Consider the following 22,409-nt stretch of genomic DNA (forward strand, 5'->3'; position numbering starts at 1 on the left):
GTGTTTGTGGGTGTACTGCAAATCAAGTGAGCTGCTTTGGCCTGGATGATATCAAGCCTCTTGAGTGTTGTTGGAGCTGCACCAATTCAGGCATGTGGGGAATATTCCATCATACTCCTGACTTCTGTCTTGTAGATGATTGACAGACCTTGGGAAGTCAGGAAGAGAGTTACCTTTTGCTGAACTCCTAACTTCTGACCTGCACTTATAGTTACAATATTTGCTCAGTTCTACTCAGTTTCTGACCAATTGTTATTCCCCAGGATATTGATAGTAGAGGATTGAGGATGGTACTGTCTTTGAATGACATGGGTTGATAGTTAGATTGTCTTGTGCCACATTGAAATTGATTGTTTCACGTCCCTTTTCTTAATAAGGACCACTTATAAGTGGACCAATGATCCAGCTTTATGGCACTTTATTGGGGAGTACTGATAATAGAAAAACATGATCACAATGTACTTTCAATGGCCTTTTCTAGGGAAAACAATGAATGCCGTCTAAAACAGGAAGGTCTAAAGGAATGGGATCTTTACCGGTACATGTTAAAAAAAGGCTGATTGTGAAAGGCAGCTTCCCTCATTTACACAATACGTGATGAGAAAGGATAGCGTTCTCATGGATTTATTTGATTTTAACTGAAGCGTGAAGCTTGGATGTGTTGCGAGTTGTCTGGTGTTCTTTATATTTATTGAAGACCAATAAACAAGACAAAGGAGAGGTTTTAAGTTTAGGCCTCAGGCGCTTGCAAACTCATTAGCTTACCTCGTGGTGCTTGTAAGCCATTCAGGGACTGGCAACATAAGTGGTTTGATGATTTAAAGAGATTGACTCTAAGGGCTGAAAGCAACAAAACAGTAGTTTGTAGAATTGAACTAACAGGTAGCAATGTTTTTTTAAATAGAACAGTACACCATAGACTCATACGAAAGGCGGCCACTCTGCCCATCTCAGGAAGAGCACTTGTACTATTTCCAAACTCTTTGCGCTTTCCCCCATTGACCTACTCACTTGGATAGTTTTTTTTTAAATTAACCAACGTGTTTAGTGAAGCTGTTACGCACCTGTGGAGCAAGTGGGGCTTGAACCTATGTCCCCTCACTCAGAGAGATGTACACCACAGCTGTGCCACAAGAACCCCCTGCTCATCAGATCCAGATCTGGTCTGTTGGCAGCAGAAAGTCCTTTAAGGGAGTCCGGACAAAAGGGAGAACAAAACCCATCTGACGTGGTTGGGAATCACGACCATTCAAAGATCGATTCCCAGCATTGCTCAACACTACAGCTGTTTCTTAGGATGAGGGAGAAAGATTTAGAAGGATACATTGATAAGGTAAGATGAAGTTGGGAGGTGGCACATGTAGAGCTCAAGCACAGAACGTCCTGACTCTGTGCTGTAAAATCTGCGAATTTCATGTCTTTATTCACATCTGTTGCATCCCTTAGAGTGTAAAACGTCCTCTAGAGATTAGGAGAATTAGTGTGAGGAGTTTACAAAATTTGTACAGGGTTCTTCAGGATGGATACAGGGACGATTTTCCACCTGTCTTGGGTGGACTGTTCTAGTTGCAAGAAATCCTATCTCAGAACAAGAGGCAGGTTACCTAGCAATGAGTGAGGAGGGATTTCTTTACTCAGGGCAGAGTGCCTATTTGGAATTTCCCTGCACCAGACTGCTGAGGAAGATCAGAGAATATTCCAGGCTCATTCTATAGCTTTCTGAATATCAAAGTCATTACATGGGATGGGATGAGTGCAAAAGAATGGCTTTGAGGTCAAAGATTAGCCATGTGTTATTTCACTGCCATCAATGTTCTTTTCTTTGCTAAGTCCGAAGGTACATTGCCAATGGGTGAGGGAAGCCACTTTGGAGTCTTAACATAAAGGGAACTTCTAATTTGGAACAAGGTGCATTTATTGTATGCTAATAATAACCATTAATGTGTGAGATATAATTAGAACTACAAATAGCTTGGAAATAGACAGCCTTCCAACTCAGTGTAGAAAATGGTTTTGCTGGTTGTGAAATATCCCACCAGTGTTCTTGACCATTGACCAATAAAACAAGGTGAGCAGTAGTGGGATTCAAATTTCACTTGACATTAAGGAAGGAAGTAAAACCTCGAAGGAGAGTGATCCTGTTGCTTTAAGAACAGTACAATAAGCTAGTAAGAAGCACAGAGAAAACAGCGTGGGCTTATAAAAGAGCCAAAGAAAGCCACGCTGAGGACAGACTGATACCTCAGTGAAGATTGCTTCATAGTGGGCGATTGAACACTTCCAGAAGTAAAGTTAGAGATCCCTGAGTGAAGAAAAGGAGAAAAAACTCACAAAAATGGTATAAGTATCAGACAGGGCAGGACTGGAAGTAAAAGAGCGAGCCTTCACTACTGTCAATTTCAGGAACAAGATGAATGAAGGACAGCTGCAGGGGTCAAAGCAAGGATCAGAAAATAATATCGGAAGTGCCTCATACTTTATTTAAGGCAATAAAAGTAAAACTTTGAAAGATTTGACATGAGAGTTTAATAGAACAAGAAAGTGTGAACAATTTTAAGGCTTTTAGAAGATTGAAACCTCAGAATTTAAATTATGATTTAGATGCAGAAGTATTCTGCAATAAAATTCAATTTACAGTTCCATTTGCTGGGGTTTGTATCAGTTGCAGTCTCTGCAACTTTCTGTTATGATAAAGTATTTTAATTCGGTTAATCAGCAATACTGTGGTGTGTTGCTTCTTTTATTGATTAAAATACCAGGCCTCCTGGAATTCCCTGGCATGTCTCTGTTTGGCTTGTGCGATTATGGATGTGTTGTCCCAGTCAAACTCATGTCCCTCATTGTAGAGACAAGTGAGGATTGGTCATGTCTCTTGGTGGCTTGTTGGTGTTTATGTATCTGCATTGCCAATTTTCTTCTGGTATGGTCTATGTATCATTTCTCACATGGTATTTCGTATATTACCCCAGTTTTGCTAGTTTTGGGTATGGGATCTTTTAGATTTGCAAGAGGGAGTGCAGCAATGGTTCATTATTCTATGCCCTCGGATGAGAGCATTCGTCCTTTTAGGAAAGATTGAATACACGAAATTTATTTGAATATAGTTAATAAAAGGAAAGATGTTCTAATTGAAACATTTGAAACTTTTGAAGGGTTTAAAAGGGTGGATCCTGAGAAGGTGATTCCAATCAGCTAGGGAAGCGAGGGCTCAAAGTCTCAAGAAGGAGTCAACCATTTAGGGCTGTGATGAGAATGTACTTCACTAAAAGGGTTATTAATTCTCCATTGCAGATGGATGTGGATGCTCAGGCAGTCACTACTAAGCAAGAACAATGTCAGAGTGTTTGTAGGTATGGAGTGAATGAAGGGATATGGTGACGGTGTGTGTAGATGGATTTAAAGCGGACTATCAACCATGATCGTATTGAATGAAGGAGCAGGTTCATTTGGTCAAGTAACATACTCCAGCTCCTATTTGTTCATTTCCCTGCCTACCCTGAAAAGTCAGAGAAAGAAAGGTTTGAACCAGATGCACATGTACATGAGGGTGGATTTTGTAGAGGGTAGAAACGGGAGGCAAAAGATGCAGTCGCTGCCTCAATTTCCCTTCCAAAAAAGCATAGACACAGACATAATACAGCTGCTCACTACATTGCAGGAGCTACATATGATAAACCCTTTTCCACTTAAGGCAAGTGACATTCTCATTGCTCATGCCAACTACCAAAGAACAAAATGAACGTTTTTCCAAATTGCAGGCAGGAAAAAAAACATATCCACTGACCAATGCGACTAAGCCTGCTGATAAGCATTTCACTCAACACCTTTGGATGTGACAGAGAAGGAGAGGAGAGCAAATGGGATAGAATTCCTGAAGTCCGGGCTGGCTGTGAACTTTGGTTTGTGAGATGAAAGGTACACTTCTCATATCCCCTGCCCAAGAATGTTGAACTTTAATGTATTTCTGAAATGGTTTTGTTCGGTGTGGAGACACCAGCGTTGGACTGGGGTAGGCAAAGTCAGAAGTCACACAACACCAGGTTATAGTCCAACAGGTTTATTTAAAAAGAGAAGTTTTGGACTACTGCTCCTTCATTAGACTATAATCTGTTGTGTGACTTCTGACTCTGTTCAACATACATAACAATATTGTAAGCACATTTCAGGGAATGAAACCAGTGTTAATTTCTTGAGAGACCGCAAGTCATATAAACCCCAGCAAACAGAACTGTAAAACCACTGCCTTTTTAGAATTGTTCACCTGATTTCAACAATGAAAACAGTTTGAGGCTAGAGAGCAGAATGTGAACAGTGTGAAGTGTACCAAAGCTGCACTTCCTTCTACAGCTGTTTGAAACTGTGCAGAACTTTCAGACTCTGTAGGGCCTTAAATGAGGCAAAGGTGAATGCAAAAAAATCTCACTGTGTTTTGCTAAACCAGAAAGTGTTAACTTATTGCTCTCAGAGAAAGGGATATCACCAAATACGCCCATATGTCATCTTTGCATTTCATATGGCAATATACGTTCCTGTAATAGCTCAGAAAATTAAACAAAATTGCTGCTCACTTGTAATAAACTTGCACATTAGACTGGCACTGTTGTAAGCAAGGGAAAGCTTGGCGGCTGCTTTCCAACAGATAAATCAACATCATCTTTATCATGTTTCTTGCTAACTGCAGGACTGATCTTGTAAACAGGCAATGAACAACAGTGCAGAGAACAACTAATTGTAATACGTTACCTGAGGGACAATCACAGCTGACGGGGACAGACAGGATAACATACATTTCCTTTATATGGTGCTCGAACAGAAAGGTGACACCTCCACAGAGGAAAATAAATAGGACTGTCTGAATAATGCTAAATACAGTACTGAGAAGATCCAAGAAGCTGCAACAGTTCTCTCTGAAGTAAGAGGAGATTTGAAACTCACCTGGAGTGACCCCATAAATACAATGGCTCCAAAAGCAAGCCAGAGGCCAGGAATGCCGCAGAGAATAACTCCCTTATGACTCCCCACAGCCTGTCAGCCATCCACAAGGCACAAGTTAGGACTGTGAGGAATACTCCCCACTTTCCTGGGTGTGTGCAGCTCCAACAACACTCAAGAAGGTTGACAGCATCGAGGGCAAGGCAGGCCAAATGATTTGTTTGATTTATTGTTGTCACATGCACTGTGATACAGTGCACAGTGTTGTTTTGCATGGTGTACAGGCTGATTGTGCCATAAAAAGAGCATCAGGATAGCAGAATGGAGTGCAGAACGCAGTGTTACAGCCGCAGAGAAGGTGGAGAGAGAGACCTCAATATTAACATTTGATAGATCCATTCAAAATGCTGATAGCGGTGCGGACGATGCTGTTCTTGAATCTATTCATACGTGCATTCAGACTTTTACACCTTCTGCCTGATGGAACAGGGTGGAAGAGAGTATAACCAAGGTTTAGAGGTTAAGATAATCTTTGATCATGTTTGTTGTATTTCTGAGGCAGTGGGAAGTAAATACAGGGTCAATGGATGAAAGGCTGGCTCAGCTGTGTTCATGACCCTCTGCGGCTTCTTGCGGCCCTGGGAAGAGCATTTGCCATCCCGTGCTGTGATGTATCCAGTTAAGATGCTTTCTATGGAACATCGAGAAAAATTGGTAACTGTCATTGGAGGGAAGCCTAATTTCCTCATGATTGTTCTGAGGAAGTAAGAGTTGTTGGTAGGCTTTCTTAACCACCATGTTGCCATGGAATGACCAGGACAGATTGCTGGTGATTGTCTCTCCCAGGAATTTGATGCTCTCAACCATCTCCACCTCAGGATCACTGTTGCAGACAGTGACGTGCCCTCCCCTCCGCTTCCTGAAAACAATGGCCAGCTCATCCATCTCACTGACAACTAAAAGAACAAAAGAGAAATGCAGTACAGGAACAGGCCCTTCAGCCCTTCAAGCCTGTGCCGATCATCATGCCCTGACTAAACTGAAATAAAAACCTTCTGCCCTTATTTGGTCCTTGTCCCTCTATTTCCTCCCTGTTCACGTAACCATCCAGATGCCTCTTAAATGGCAGGTGTTGGAGGCATCCAGGTACCTCCTCCACCTCCTCTGGAAGTGCATTCCAGGCCCCTACCACCCTCTGAGTGAAGAACTTTGCTCACACATCTTCCTTAAACTATTACCCTCTCACCTTGAAACAGTGCCCCCTTGTAATTGAAACTTCAGACCTGGAGAAAACGCCTCTGACTAGCTTTTTTAAACTTTCCTCATAGCCAATGCCCTTGTGACACCTGGCAACATCGTGGTGAACTTTCTCTATACTCTCTCCAAACTTTCTGCGTCTTTCTGGTAATGTAACGGCCAAAACTGCACACAATACTTCAAATACAGCGTAACAAGGGTTTTATATTGCTGCAACGTGGTATGCCAACTCTTGCACTCCATGCCCTGACTATGAAGGCAAGTATGCCATATGCCTTCTTAATCAACTTGGCCACCTGAGTTGCCAAATTTAGAGAACTGTAGACCTGCATGCTCAGATTCGCCTGTATGTTAATGTTCCTCAGAGTTCTGCCATTTGTAGTATAATTCACACCTAAATTTGATCCTCCAAAATGCATCACCTTGTATTTGTCCAGATTAAACTCCATCTGCCATTTCTGTGCCCAAGCTGCCAATCTATCTATATCCTGTTGTAATCTTTCACAATCACTGGCACTATCTACAACTCCAATAATCTTCATGTCTTCTGCAAACTTACTAATTAGACCACCCACATTTTCCTCCAGATCATTTATATAAACTACAAACAACAGCGGACCTAAAATTGATCCCTGTGGAACACCACTAGTTACCAGTCACCCTTCCACTGCTACCCTCTGTCTTCTGTGACATGTATCCATCTAGCCAGCCCACTCTGAATCCCATGTGATTTTAGATTTTGTACCAATATTGCATATGGGGCTTTATCAAATGCCTTATAAAAGTCCATATAAGCTACACACACAGCTCTTTGTGATGTTGATAGAGAGATTGTTGTCTTTACATCATTCTGCTAAGTACTCAATCTCTTGGAGAGATAGTAGGAACTGCAGATGCTGGATAATCTGAGATAACAAGACGTTGAGCTGGACGAACACAGCAGGCCGAGCAGCATCTGAGGAGCAAGGATGTTGACATTTCGGGCCGAGGCCCTTTTTCAAAAAACCTCTTTCCTGTATTCTGTCTCAGTCTTGTTTCTGATCCAACATACAATGGTGTAGTAAACCTGTAAATGGAAGAGACAGAATTTGGCCACACAGTCGTGATTGGCAACACATCGATAAACATCGATTCCCTCCACCACTGACGCTCAGTAGCAGCAGTAAGCGCCATTGACAAGATGCACAGCAGAAATTTGTCAAAAATCCTTAGACAGAACCTTCTAAACTGACAACCACCTCCATCTAGAAGGACCAGGGCAGTAGATATATGGCAACACTACTACCTGTAAATTCCCCTCCAAGCCACTCACCATTCTGATTTGGAAATATACTGCTGTTACTTCAGTGTCATTGCGTCAAAATACTGGAACTCCCTCCTTAAGGTCATGATGGCTCTACCTATGGCACAGGGACCTCAGTGGTTCAAAAAGGTAGCTTCACCACCATTTTGTCAAGAGTAGCTAGGGACAGGCAATAAATACTGGCCCAGGCCGCAGAGCCAACAGTCCATGGGTGAATTTAAACAAAAGGAGTTTCAAATTATGAGGTGCTTTGATAAACAAAATAAAGAGAGCTGCCTCCATTGTTGATTGTGTTGTGAATCAGATCGCATAGATTTAAAATAGCTGTGAAATGAACCAGAGGCATTTGAGGACAATTTTGCGTTGACACAATTTGGTGCTATGATTGTGAGAGCACTCCCTGAGATCGTGATGGAAGCCATTCGATCATAAGTTTCAAAAGGGAATTGGATAACTTCTTGAAAAGAAATGTTGAGCAGGGCTGTATGTAAAGAGATGAGGGCTTGGGACTATTTGCGTAGCTCCTTTAAAGTGATCATGCTGCAGTTTCTGGAAATCTGAAACAAAAACTGAAATTGCTACAGAAACACGGCAGGTCTGGCAGCATCTGTCGAAAGAAGCAGAGTCAACATTTCGGGTCTGGTATGACTGTTCTTCAGAATAATGAAAACCTTGAATATTTTGTTCAAACACAAAACATTAGCTGTGCTTCTGTCCACAGAGGTTGCCAGATGCTCCATGTTTTCTGTTTTTTCTTCAGATTTGCAGAATCTGCAATATTTTCCTTTCATTTGAAACCATGAACGATGGGCTAAACAGACATCTTCACTGATTCATCGTTCTATGAGGGAAACAGTACACCTAGGGCAGAAATTGCCCACGGTATTGCGTTTTACAGCAGATGCCACACAGTTACTCCAATCAACAGCCTGCTTATGATTTTTATTCAGGAAAATATTGATATGCCACCCAGAAGGAAAATAATAAAGAGAAAAAGCAGAAACATTTGGATATCAATGTGCTGAGCATGCTGGGTCTCCATTTTGAGGTGTACAAGATAAGTCGGACCAGTATCTATCATTTGTAAATTTCACTGACATCTCCTTCCAAGATAGAATGGAGTTTGAATTTTGTCCACTTTAACATGGAGGCAGCAAGATGCATGCTCCCCACACACTAACCTGTAGTGGGTGGGTAAATTTGCAATCAATTACAACATTTCAGTTCTGAAGAAGGGGTCAATGGACCCAAATGTTAATTCTCTATCACTCTCCACAGATGCTGCCGGACCTGAGTTTCTCTAGCAATTTCTGTTTTTATGTGTGATTCCACACTGAGGGGGAGTTGGTGATTGTGAGAGCGTGTGCTTTCAAGGGAGGGGCTGCGGTTCCTATACTATCCTTGGGGAGCTCCCTGTCCTTCCTTGTGCTCTTATCAAGAAACAACAGAATGGTAATTAGTGGGCAGTACCTCTGTACCATGATTTGAGTCCAATTTCCAGCTTGATTGGGCAGGGAATATTAAAATTGCTTTGGTGTCATTATATCACATCATTCATTCAAAGAGAATATCGCAGGATAACAAAGTGTGAAGCTGGATGAACACAGCAGGCCAAGCAGCATCTTGGGAGCACAAAAGCTGACGTTTCAGGCCTAGACCCTTCATCAGAGAGGGGGTTGGGGAGAGGGTTCTGAAATAAATAAGGAGAGAGGGGGAGGCAGACTGAAGATGGATAGAGGAGAAGATAGGTGGAGAGAATATAGGTGGGGAGGTGGGGAGGGGATAGGTCAGTCCGGAGAGGACGGACAGGTCAAGGAGGTGGGATGAGATTAGTAGGTAGGAAATGGAGGTGTGGCTTGAGGTGGGAGGAGGGGATATATGAGAGGAAGGTCAGGTTAGGGAGGTGGGGACAAGCTGAGCTGGTTTAGGGATGCAGTGGGGGGAGGGGACGAGCTGGGTTGGTTTTGGGATGCAGTGGGGAAGGGGAGATTTTGAAGCTTGTGAAGTCCACATTGATACCATTGGGCTGCAGGGTTCCCAAGCGGAATATGAATTGCTGTTCCTGCAACCTTTGGGTGGCATCATTGTGGCACTGCAGGAGGCCCATGATGGACATGTCATCTAAAGAATGGGAGGGGGAGTTAAAATAGTTTGCGACTGGGAGGTGCAGTTGTTTATTGCGAACCGAGCAGAGGTGTTCTGCAAAGCAGTCCCCAAGCCTCTGCTTGGTTTCCCAATGTAGAGGAAGCCACACCGGGTACAATGGATACAGTATACTACATTGGCAGATGTGCAGGTGAACATCTGCTTAATGTGGAATGTCATTTTGGGGCCTGGGATGGGGGTGAGGGAGGAGGGTGGAGGTGTGGGGGCAAGTGTAGCACTTCCTGCGGTTGCAGGGGAAGGTGCCGGGTGTGGTGGGGTTGGAGGGAGTGTGGAGCAGACAAGGGAGTCACGGAGAGAGTGGTCTCTGCGGAAGGCAGTCAAGGGTGGGGATGGAAAAATGTCTTGGGTGGTGGGGTCGGATTATAAATGGCGGAAGTGTCGGAGGATGATGCGTTGTGTACGGAGGTTGGTGGGGTGGTGTGTGAGGACGAGGGGGATCCTCTTGGGGTTGTTGTGGCGGGGGCGGGGTGTGAGGGATGTGTTGCGGGAAATACGGGAGACGCGGTCAAGGGCGTTCTCGACCACTGTGGGGGGAAAGTTGCGGTCCTTGAAGAACTTGGACATCTGGGATGTGCGGGAGTGGAATGCCTCATCCTGGGAGCAGATGTGGCGGAGGTGAAGGAATTGGGAATAGGGAATGGAATTTTTGCAGGAGGGTGGGTGGGAGGAGGTGTATTCTAGGTAGCTGTGGGAGTCGGTGGGCTTGAAATTCTAGCTGGTTGCCTGAGATGGAGACTGAGAGATCCAGGAAGGTGAGGGATGTGCTGGAGATGGCCCAGGTGAACTTGAGGTCGGGTGGAAGGTGTTGGTGAAATGGATGAACTGTTCGAGCTCCTCTTGGAAGCAAAAGGCGGCGCCGATACAGTCATCAATGTAATGGATCACTGCTTGCTTGTTTAAAGAGGTTTCCTATGTGAAACATGCTGGCGCTTTGTATACCAAATAAAAAGCCTCCATAAAATGACAACATGTGTGTGTGCAAAAGCACATTCCTACTTTCAAAGTAATCTTATATGAACTGAAAGACTGATCTCTGCAATTTATTGCTACTACTTTAGCAGCCCCATAAATAGATCAAACAATGTCTGAAAACAGAGGAAAAACTCTCAGCCTAAAGACTTGCAGGTTAGGTAGATTGACCATGGGAAATTCAGGGTTACAAAGATGTGGTAGATTGGGTGGGGTGCTCTTCAGAGAGTCAGAGTGTACTTAATGGGCTAAATAACCTGCTTCCACACTGTAGGGATTCTATTATTCTACATGGGGATGTGCATGTGTTTGTATGCACAAGTGTTCAAGTTGTGTCAGCTCAAGCGTACGTGTGCACACCTTGATATGTTTGTGCACCTAGACACACATGTTGGGCATGCATAATTGTATGTGTGTGGAATTATAGATGCCTGTGCGCCCGCATGCGTATGTATAAACGTTCACAAATTGTTACAAAGCAGTAATAACACACATTCGGACTAACATTCAAAACTAATTCAAACTGGTGTTTATGCTCCTCATGAGTCTCCTACAATAAGCATCCAGCTCCATGTATATGCCTTGTCAATCCTTTATCTAGATTTCCTTCTAAATGCACCTGTATTACTTCCCTCAGCCACTCCTGTGGTAATCAAATCCACATTCTAAACCATTCCCTTGTAATAGAAATTTCTGCTGAATTCCCTGTTAAATTTCTTTATGACCCTTCGTTCCGGTGTTCTTTGCAAGTGAAAATGTCTCTGTGTCAGCACTTATCAAATACTTTCATAATCTTAAAAATTACTATTAGATCATCTATCAGAGACTTTTCCTTCCTTGAGCAGAGCTCCACCCTGCACAATCAATTCTGATAGGTTCTGGTATCATTCTCATAAATCCTTTCTACAACTTTTCCAATGCCTGTGTACTTCTTTATGAAGATCAAAACTGTTTACACCACTCCAGTTCAGTTGTGGTCTAACTTTACTGTTTTCTAATTCTTTCTCTTTTGAGATGTCTGTAACCTACATGGTTTTATGAAGCTATTTCTCCACATTTGAGTATAAGATTTAGGGCATCATGTTGAGGTTGTACAGAATGCTGGTGAGGCCTCTTCTGGAGCACAGTGTGCCACCTGGTCATTCTGTTGTAGGAAGAATATTATAAAACTGGAGAGGGTTCAGAAAAGATTTACCAAGATGTTACCAGGAAAGGAGGGTTTGAGACCAAACAGCCTTCCTCTGTGCTGTCGACCTCTATGATAGAACCACGTCCCAGACAGTGCAAGTGACTCAGCTCCTTACCAGCTGGGGTTCAACCTCAGTCCTGCTGAAATAAGCGTGGTAGATATTATCTCGATATGCCGTTTACTGAGAGCCAGCGATATCAATGCTAAAAATGTAATTTTAACTATCCTACTTGATAGCTCCTCAAAGAAATTCCAATGAAAATAACTTCAGGAAGGCATGCTGACTCTGCTTGATCACATACTATTATATCCTTTATGATGGACTCAAACAACCTCTCTGCATCTACCCTATCAATGCCCTTAAGAATATTATATATTTCAATCACCTTTCATTCTTCAAAATTCTCATGAATACAAGTTCAACTTGTAATAAAGTGGATGATTTAACTGCTCAAATGATGTAAATGGGATCACGGAGACCTGGCTCCAGAATGACCAAGGATGGAAACTTAACATCGAGGGTTATTCATTTTTCAGGAAAGAGAGACAGAAAGGAAAGAGAGGTGGGGTAGTATTGCTGGTTAAGGAGTGAGTTAACAAAATAGTAAGGGAAGACGCTAGCCTGGACAATGTCGAAGCTGTATGGTTGGAGCTGTGGGACTCCAAAGGGAAAAAGACATTAGTGGGACTTCTGTATAGGCCAGCAAACAGTAGTTTGTGAGGTTGGGGATTGTATCAAATGGGAAATTAGAGATGCATGAAGTAAGGGTGCAGCAGTTATTATGGGTGACATTAATGTACATATTGATTGGACTCACCAAACTGGTAGCAATGCAATGGAGGAGGATTTCCTGGAATGTATGAGGGATAGTTTTCTTGAACAATATGTTGAGGAACCAACTCGAGAACAAGCTGTCCTGGACTAGGTATTGTGTAATAAGAGAGGATTAATTAGCAACATTGTGGTGAGAGATCCTTTGGGGAGGAGTGACCATAATGTAGTAGAATTTTTCATTAAGATGTAGAGTGACATAATTAAATTTGAAACTAGGGCTCTGGGCTTAAAGAAGGCTAACTTTGATGATATGAGGCATGTATTGGCTAGGATCAACTGACCAAGGATAGTTGAGGAATTGATGGTGGATAGGCAATGGCAGACATTTGAAGAACACATGCTTGAGCTTCAACAATTGTACGTCCCTATCTGCTGGAAGTCCAAAATAAGAAAGGTTACTCAACCATGGCTAACCAGGGAAATCAGAAATAGTGTTAAAGCCAAAGAGGGGCTGTATAAATTGTCCAGAAAAAGCAACAAACTTGAGGACTGGGAGATGTTAAAAGTTCAACAAAGGAGGAGAAAAGGTTCAATTTGGAAGGGGAAGATAGAATATGAAGGTTAGCTTGAAGAAAACATAAAAACTGACTGTAAAAGATTCTACAGATATTTGAAGTGAAAAAGACTGATGAAGAAAAATATAGGTTCCCTTGCAGTTAGAATCAGGTGAATTCATAAGCAACAGCAAAGAGATGGCAGACCAGTTGAACAAATAATTTGAATCTATCTTCATGAAGGAGGCCACAAATAATCTTCAAGAAATGCTAGGGAACAGAGAGTCATGTATGAGGGAGAAACTGAAGAAAATTCTTGCCAGTCGCAAAATGGTATTGGGGAAATTGATGAGATTAAAACCTAATAAATCCCCAGGGCCTGTTTCTCCGCACCCAAGAGCACCTAAGGAAGTGGCCCTAGAAATAGCAGACACATTGGTGATCCTTTTCCAGCATTCTGTAGACTCTGGAGGAGTTCCAATGAACTGGAGGGTAGTTAATGTCACCTGACTAGAAAAAAGGTTGGAGAGAGAAAATGGGAAATTATAGGCTGGTTAGTCTGACATTATTGGTAGGAAAAAAGTTAGAGTCAATCATTAAGGATGTAATAACTGAGCATTTAGGAAGCAGTGACAGAATAGGTCCTAGTCAGCATAGATTCACTGAAAGGAAATCGTGCTTGACAAATCTTCTGGATTTTTTGAGAATGTGACCAGTAGAGTGGGCAGGGGTGAATCAGTGGATGTTGTGTGTGTGGACTTTCAAAGGCCTTTTGACAGGATTCCCAACAAGTAATCAGTAAAAAAAAGTCAAGCTCACGGTATTGGAGGTATGTATTGACATGGATAGAGAACTGGTAGGCAGACAGGAAGCAGGGATTTGGAATAACTGGGTCCTTTTCAGAGTGGCAGGCAGTGATGACTAGATTGCCACAGGGTTCAGAGCTAGGATTCCAGCTATTCACATTATATCTGAATGAAGGAATCAAATGCAGATGACAGTATGCTTGGTGGTGGTGGTTGGGGGGGGGGGGGTGCGGAGAGGGGGGAGGTGGCTGGGGGACAGAGTGTGCTGTGAGGAGGATGCTAAGAGGCTGCAGGGTGACTTGGACAGATTGGCTGAGTGGGCAAACATGTAGCAAACATAATTTAAAGTGGATAAATGTGAGATTCTCCACTTTGATCACAAAAACAGGAAGGTAGATTATTATCTGAATGGAGGAAATTTAAGAAAGGTCATGGTGGGGGCGGGGTGTGGTGGGGTTTGCAATGAGCCCTGGGTGCTATGGTAGGACAGTTGCTGAAGGTTGGGTTGCAGGTGCAGCGGGTAGTGAGGAAACTAGTGCCACGTTGGCCTTCATAGCAAGAGAATTTTAGTATCGGAGTAAGAATATCTTGCTGCAGTTGTATAGGGCCTTAGTGAGACCATGCTCTGAGTATTGTGTGTAGTTTTGGTCTCCTAGTCTGATGAGGGGCATTCTTGCTATTGAGGGAGTCCAGCGAAAAGTTCACCAGACTGATTTCCAGGTTGACAGAACTGGCATATGAGGAAAGACTGGATAGACTGGGCTTCTATTTGCTGGAATTTAGAAGAATGAGGGGTGATCTGATAGAAGCATATAAAATCCTGATGGGACTGGACAGGCTAGATGTGGGAAGAATGTTCCCAATGTTGGGGAAGTCCAGAACGGTGGGTCATTGTCTAAGTATAAGAGGTAAGCCATTCACAACTGAAATGAGGAAGAGATAGTAGGAACTGCAGTTTCTGGAGAATCTGAGATAATAAGGTATAGAGCTGGATGAACACAGCAGGACGAGCAGCATCAGAGGAACAGGAAGCCTGATGTTTCAGCCCATTCTTTAGAAAACCCTTCTGAAGAAGGGTCTAGGCCTGAAACGTCAGCTTTCCTGCTCCTCTGATGCTGCATGGTCTGCTGTGTTCATCCAGCTCTACATCTTGTTAGTTGAAATGAGGAAGAATTTCTTTGCTCAGGGAGTAGTGAACCCGTGCAATTCTCTCCCAGAGGAAGCTGTCCGGACCAGCTGATAAGATATATACAAGAGGGAGCCGGACATGACCCTTGCAGCTAAAGGGATCAAGGGATATAGAAAGAAAGTGGAAATGGGGTACAGAGATTGCATGGTCAGCCCTGGTCATATTGAATGGTGGTGCAGTGTCAAAGGGCCAAGTGGCCTACTGCTGCACCTATTTTCTATGTTACTATGCTTCTATCTTCCTCCACCTCTCCTCATATGAAAATCCCTCAATAACCCGAACCAACCTAGGAAACCTTCTCGGGACTGCCTGCAATATCAGTATATCCTTCGATTAGGGATTATCTATTATTACATTCTTCATGGTGGACTGTAACACTTTCCATTGACAGATGTTAAGCCAACTGGTTTGTCGGCTCACTCCAGTTTTGAATATGGGTGTTACAAGCCACATCCCGAGAATCTGAGGATCCTTGGAATATTACCACCACTGCATTCCCTACCTCTTTAGCTACTAAGGAAACATGCCATCAGATCAAGGGACCTATCAATCTTTAGTCCTGTAGGATTCCCTGGTATCTTTTATTGAATGATTGTGTTTATTTCATAGATACATAGAAATTTAGAAGGTAGGATCGCGAACGGGCAATTTGACCTCTACAGTCTGCTTCACCATTCAACATGGTCATGGCTGATCATCAAGCTCAATACCATTCCAAATATCGCTTGATCCCTTTATTTACAAGAGCTGTATCTATTGCCTTCTTGAAAGCACAATGTTTTTGCCTCAACCACTTTGGCAGTGAATTCCACAAGCTCACTGCTGCCTCAGTGAAGAAATGTATCCTCATCTCAGCCCTAAAACGTTTACCCCTTATCCATAAACTATGATCCCTTGTTCTGGAAACCCCCAACATCAGGAACACCCTTCCTGTATCTATCCTGTCTAGTCCTGTTACAATTTTATAGGGTTCAATGAAATCTGCCTCATTCATCTAAACTCCAGGGAATACAATCCTAACTGACTCAATGTCTCCTTATGCATCATGCCAACCTGCATCTTATCCTAACCCCATAACTCCATATTTACCATGGCTAACCCACTTAACCTGTGCATCTTCAGACTATGGGAGAAAGCTGGAGCACCCATTTGAAATCCATACAGACACGAGGAAAATTTACAAATTCCACCTAGACAGTCACCCGAGCTTGGATTCAAACCTGAATTCATGGTGCTGTGAGGCAGTGTTAGCCACAAAACCACCGCAGCGCCCCTTACTCTTCCACCCAGAATTCATTTGGACATATTATGTCTTGTTCCTACATCTGAACTTTAACATCCGTTGTGAATATCTGGGTCCCAGTACTAATCCCTGCGTTACCCCATGAGCCATTGTCTCTCATTCAGAAAAAGAACCATTTGTTGCTACGCTTCATTTCCTGAATGCTAATCAATTTTCTATCTAAATAGCCAAAACTATACCCAATCTTATGTGCTTTAATTTTACTCATTAATCTTTTATGTGGGACTTTGTTGAAAGCATTCTGAATGTCCAAAAACACTATATCTACTGGTTCCCCATGATCAACACTTCTATTTACACCTGCATACAATTCCACCAGATATGTCAAGCATAAATTCTCTTCTGTAAATCAATGTTGACTGTGTCTGATTCAGCTACTGTCTTCTACGTATTCTGCTAGAAATTCCTTGACAACGGAGCCTAGCATCTTCCCTATTAATGATGTCAGACTAACTGATCTGTAATTCTCTGTTCTGAGGAAGGGTCATTCGACACAAAACATCAACTCTGATTTCTCTCCACAGATGCAGCCAGACCCCCTGCTGAGCTTTTCCACCAATTTCTATTTTTGCCTATAATTCTCTGCTTTCTTTCGACATTTTTTTTAATAGTGGGGTTGTATTACTTACTCTCCAATCTATCGGAACTGTTCCAGAGTCCAAAGAACCTGAGAATATCACTACCATACATCTTCTATTTCCAGACAATCCCCTCCCCATTTTACCTCCTTGATTATTGAGTATATGTTTGGAATGCTATTGATGTCCCCTGAATGCATATGGTAACACCAGACCATGACGAGTGTTTCAAATTCAAGACGTGTGGGAAGAGTAGAGGTGATGAAAACAGCAAAAAAAATTCTACGCATTAACTTTCACAGTGATAATGCAAAAGTGTCGGTGGATCAAAGAATTATTTCAGTGCAAAAGAAGGCTATTTGGCCCAATGTTTCCTGCTCACTCAACAAAGGAACAATTCACTTAACTTCATATTCTATAGAATCTCTACGATGTGGAAACAGGCCATTTGGCCCAATGAACACACACTAACCCACGAAAGCGCACCCCACCCAGACCCAAACCCAAGCCCCCCACCTGTATATACCCTGTAACCCTATATATCCTGGGTAATTTAGCATGGCCGATCCACCAAATGTGAACATCTTTAGACTGCAGGAGGAAACCAGAGCACCCAGCAAAAACCCATACAGACACAGGGAGAACATGCAAACTCCATACAAACCCAAGGGTGAAATTGAACCCAGGTCCCTACTGCTGTGTGGATGGCCACCGAGCCACCACACTGCCCCATTGTGCTTATCCTTCTCTTTTAGATTGTGGTTTAATTCCCTGTTGAATGCCTTGATTAAACCTGCCCCCACCATTTTCAGCAAGTGCATTCCATATCCTAACATTCGCTGAGTGAGATTTCTTTGTCCCATGTCACAATTGTTTCTTTTGCCACTTGCCTTTCATTTGCAGTCCTGCCTGCTTCTTTGACCCTCCCACCAATGGGAGCACATTTTCCACATCTACTTCGTCCAGACCACTCACGGTTTTGAATTTGTCTTTATGTTTTTACCTTTAGGTGCCACCATGCAGGGATCAGGACTACAATTTCTTGACCTGTGCTCCCTTCAAAATGCAGCTTCTGTGCTTTAAGTACAGAATTAATCTTACAGCACATAAAGCCAACATACTGGCAGATTCTGAGTGCTCAGTCACCTTAAAATTAGCATTTTCTACGCAATCCCAGTTGTCAACAAGCCCTTCATTGGTTACATTGCGACTTAAAAATGTCTTTTAGATGAGTCACTGTATAGAGACCCCATCAAACACTCTGGAGGGGGAAAAATATGGCATTTTTTTGAAGAAGAGCCAAGAGTGATCTCCTATATACTGACCAATATTTAACCCTCAACCTATGTCACCAAAAACAAGTCACTATGATATCCATTCATTGCTATTTGTGGGTTCTTTCTGGGCACAAATTGACTGACACATTTCCTACGTTAAGAGAAAGTATCATCATCCCAGAGAGCGGTTGTGCATTAGAACGAGATGCCAGGTAGTGGTTTAACCTGAAGATCATTACGCCAGGCAGTACAGAAACTGAGCCCGTGGCTGGTGGAATTGCTCCAGATTGCAAACCAGCCATCCAGCCAACTGAACTAACCAACCACCACCAACCCTAACACCCCCCACAACCCCGTTCGTGTTGGACATTCTAAGGACATGCAAAGAGTGATATAAATGCAAGGCTTTGCTTTCTTTAACCATGACAGAAATTATTGCCTTTCGTCTTTGTGATATCACAAAGAGCATTAAAAGCCATCCCATAAATGAAAGAATAAAATCAAGATGGTATCATGCTGAGATTCCAGGAAGCATCTGACTAACTTCAGTGGATTACATTGCTGTAATCAAATGGCGGGCAAGGCTTGTCAAGCATTTCAAACAATTAGGCATTCAATCCTAGGTTCTGAGACTACTTCGAGGTCCTGACTGCTTTGGTTTACTTCCTTCATCTCAAGTGAAAAACTCCTGCTAATAGTAGGTGAGATGATTATTACAGTGAATAGAGTGCTTAATGGATGTGGCAGACTTTAAATTCCGTTAATAAAACCTGGAACACCGGCATTTCTCCTATAACGTGACAGTTGCATTCTTGCGTGACCTTGTGTTAGAGAAATTCGCGCTATAGATAATCACTATACCTGTTCAGCAAAATGTTTGTGCTATCCAAACAGTACCCACTATTCATCAATCACATTACAGCCAAATTGAGTAAATGAAACATGAGTTATAGCAGAAATACCTCAATGAAGTTAGTGTCAGAGTTGGTGACCATGACAACTATTATCAATTGTTAAATGAAAACCTGTTGGTTTACAAACAGCCAGCGGTCAGTGGGTCTGGAGTGAAGTGGAGTGGTCAATGGACTGGGGAGCAGTGCAGTTAGCCCATCACAGATGGTAATCAGTGGCTTGCGAGCCTTGCTGGTGCTGGCCCAGGGCAGTGGAGAGCATGACCACACGAGGAAAGCCCTCAGTGTGGAGCAACTGCAGACGATAAGAGGATTGTAGATGTAGAAACATCATAAACTTGGAAGATAGGAACAGGAGGAGGCCATTCAGCCCATTGGGCCTGCTCTGCCATTCTTCACGATCATGGTTGATTGTTCAACTCAATAACCTCATAATTTATTTCATTATTTTCATAGTTTATACCATGTAGAACATATAGTTTTTTTTTGCTTTCTTATTCTATGTTTGTACCTAATCTATTTTAGCACCTCAGATTTGTAACAAGGTACTTCTGTAGCTAACATGGCACTTCATATGGCAACATTGTACTCTTTCAGTGTACTCCTGTACTTGAGTACTCTTAACAATAAAACTTCATTCTGCTTTCAGGACGCAAAATTGCTGCCTTTACTGGGGCTGGCCCAATAAGTCTCAAGTTTGGGACGTTGGATGCCTTCAAGGCAGAGATTGACAAATTCTTGATCTCACAAGGAATCAAGAGCTACGGGGAGAGTGCAGGGAAGTGGAGTTGAAATGCCCATCAGCCATGATTTAAATGACGGAGTGACTTGATAGGCCGCATGGCCTTACTTCCACTCCTATGTCTTATGGTCTTAAGTTTCATGGCATTGTGGTTGTCTCTTATCTGACTTCTAACAGACTGAGGAAACCAGTCAGTTCAAAGAAAATTAGGGACAGGCCACAATTGCTGCTGATGAAACACACATCTTATGAAAGAATAAAGAAAATAAAGTGATGCTATACCCTTGCAAAGAGTGTATGTGCTGATTCTTTTCAACAACAAAGCAGATCTGATCTTCCGTGTGCATTCCTCATTAACACAGCATCTCTCTCTGCAGGACCTTCCCTGAAATATCTCTCCTGCTGGAAAGATTGTGCTCCCTAGCAACATTTTGTGGAGGGAAGGTTTTCTGTACACAGCTGCATTGTGATGTATGGTGGAAAGATTTTGCTTCCACCTCCATTATCCCATCTGCGAGAAACAAAACATTTTTAGGTGTTTTGACAGTGTGTGAACTCATTTTATGCATGACTTTCAAAACTGTTATCTCCTCGCTGAGGGTGCAGAGAGAAAAAGTTTAGAGTGAGATTTAACTCCTTTCAGCTGTGTTTGATTAACATTTAACAAAACAGCTCCCTTGGTTTTATTTGGACTCAGGCTATGAAGTTGTGGAAATGTGTATGAACATTAGATAGAACAATTTGGTGCATTGCTTGAGCATGCAAGCGGAAAAGCTTTGATACAATTGTTCTGTGCATTCCTTGGGATTCTGTGAGCTTTACACTCAGGAACTGCAAAGGAATCCTAAAGTTATTCATACATAAAAATGTTAAATTAAGTATTTTTCCTCTGGCCAATTTTCTTTTCTTAATAAACTCTCCCTCACTATCCTGTCCTCAAAAAATCCACATACATCTATTCCCCAATATCAACTCACCCCATTTCAAACCTTCATCTTCATAACAAAATCTGTGTCACGGCAATTGCCATGTCCTGGTGGTATTATTTCTGAGCTGTTACTTCCTGAGACCCAGGTGCTAAACTGGGCATCTGGGTTCAAATTCCACCAGGGCAGAGGAACTTGTTCAAAATAAACTGGAGCTAAGAGTCTGATGATGGCCATGAAGCGGTTGTCAGGAAAAAAACATCTTTTTCACTAATGTTCTTTTGGGAAGGAAACTGCCATGCTTACCTGGTCTGGCCTACATATGACTCTACACCCACAATGATGTGGTTGACTCTTAACCGCCCTTTGGATAATTAGGAATAGACAACAAATGCCTGCCCAGCCAATAATGTCCTTGTCCTGTGAATGCATAAAAATAAAATGGCTCTAGGTCTCCAGAGCAGTTGGACTCCATTCTTGTCTCCCAATGCATTGTAGCTATTAAATACCTCATGCAATTTTCTCTCTGTGCATTAAACCTCCCTTCACAAACCCCAGTTCCTTGTTTCCAAACAATCTGACAGTGATCCCTGGTAGAATTAAGCCTCGAGTCTTGCTAGTTCAGTGTTTCACTAGCAGTGGGGTTGTGATGGTCAATGAAAGTTGAAAGATATGATTGAATCTTGACATTCCCTGTTTGATTGTGATGAGGTTATGTTCCAAACCAAAGCCCTTCACAAAGTGAGGGACTAACCAGAGCTGGAATCAGGAGATGGCCAAGACACAGGAAGCCAAAATAGTTATAATTTAAGAGCGCAACTTTTATCCAAATAATCAACCCTCTTCAATACCTCACCTGGAGCTCCCTCCACCACGTTTCCAGGCAGTGCATTCCAGCCCCTGAGATATTTTCTTTCATCACTCCGGCCTCTTTTGAGCATCTCTTTAAATCTATTCCTTCTTGTTCTTGTTCCTTTTTAAGTGGGAACAGCTTCTTCCTATCTACTCTATGCAGCCTGTTGGTAATTTTGAAAACCTCTATCAAATCTCCTCTGAGCCTTCTTCATTCTAAGAACAGCAATCCTGACTTCTTCAATTTATCCTCATTGCTCAAGTTTCTCATTCCTCGATCCAATTTTATAAATTACTTCTGCACTGGTTCTAATGTATCTGCATCTTTTCAATAACATGGTACGAAGAAATATGCACAATACCCTAAGCTGAGGTTTTATAGAGAGTAGAATTTGGGAGACCAGTCAGGTCTAACAATAACTGGCATCAGTGACCAATACCATTAGGGTGACACGGTGGCTCAGTGATTAGCACAGCTGCCTCACAGTTCCAGGGACCCGGGTTCGATTCCACCCTTGGGTGACTGTCTGTGTGGAGTTTGCACATTCTACTCGTGCCTGCGTGGGTTTCCTCTAGGTGCTCTTGTTTGCTCCCACAATCCAAAGATATGCAAGTTAGGTGGATTGGCCATGTTAAATTGCCCATAGAGTTTACGGGTGTGAAAATTAGGTGGGTTATAG

This window comes from Stegostoma tigrinum, chromosome 8 (genome assembly GCF_030684315.1).
Source record: "Stegostoma tigrinum isolate sSteTig4 chromosome 8, sSteTig4.hap1, whole genome shotgun sequence".
Classification (NCBI taxonomy): Eukaryota; Metazoa; Chordata; class Chondrichthyes; order Orectolobiformes; family Stegostomatidae; genus Stegostoma; species Stegostoma tigrinum.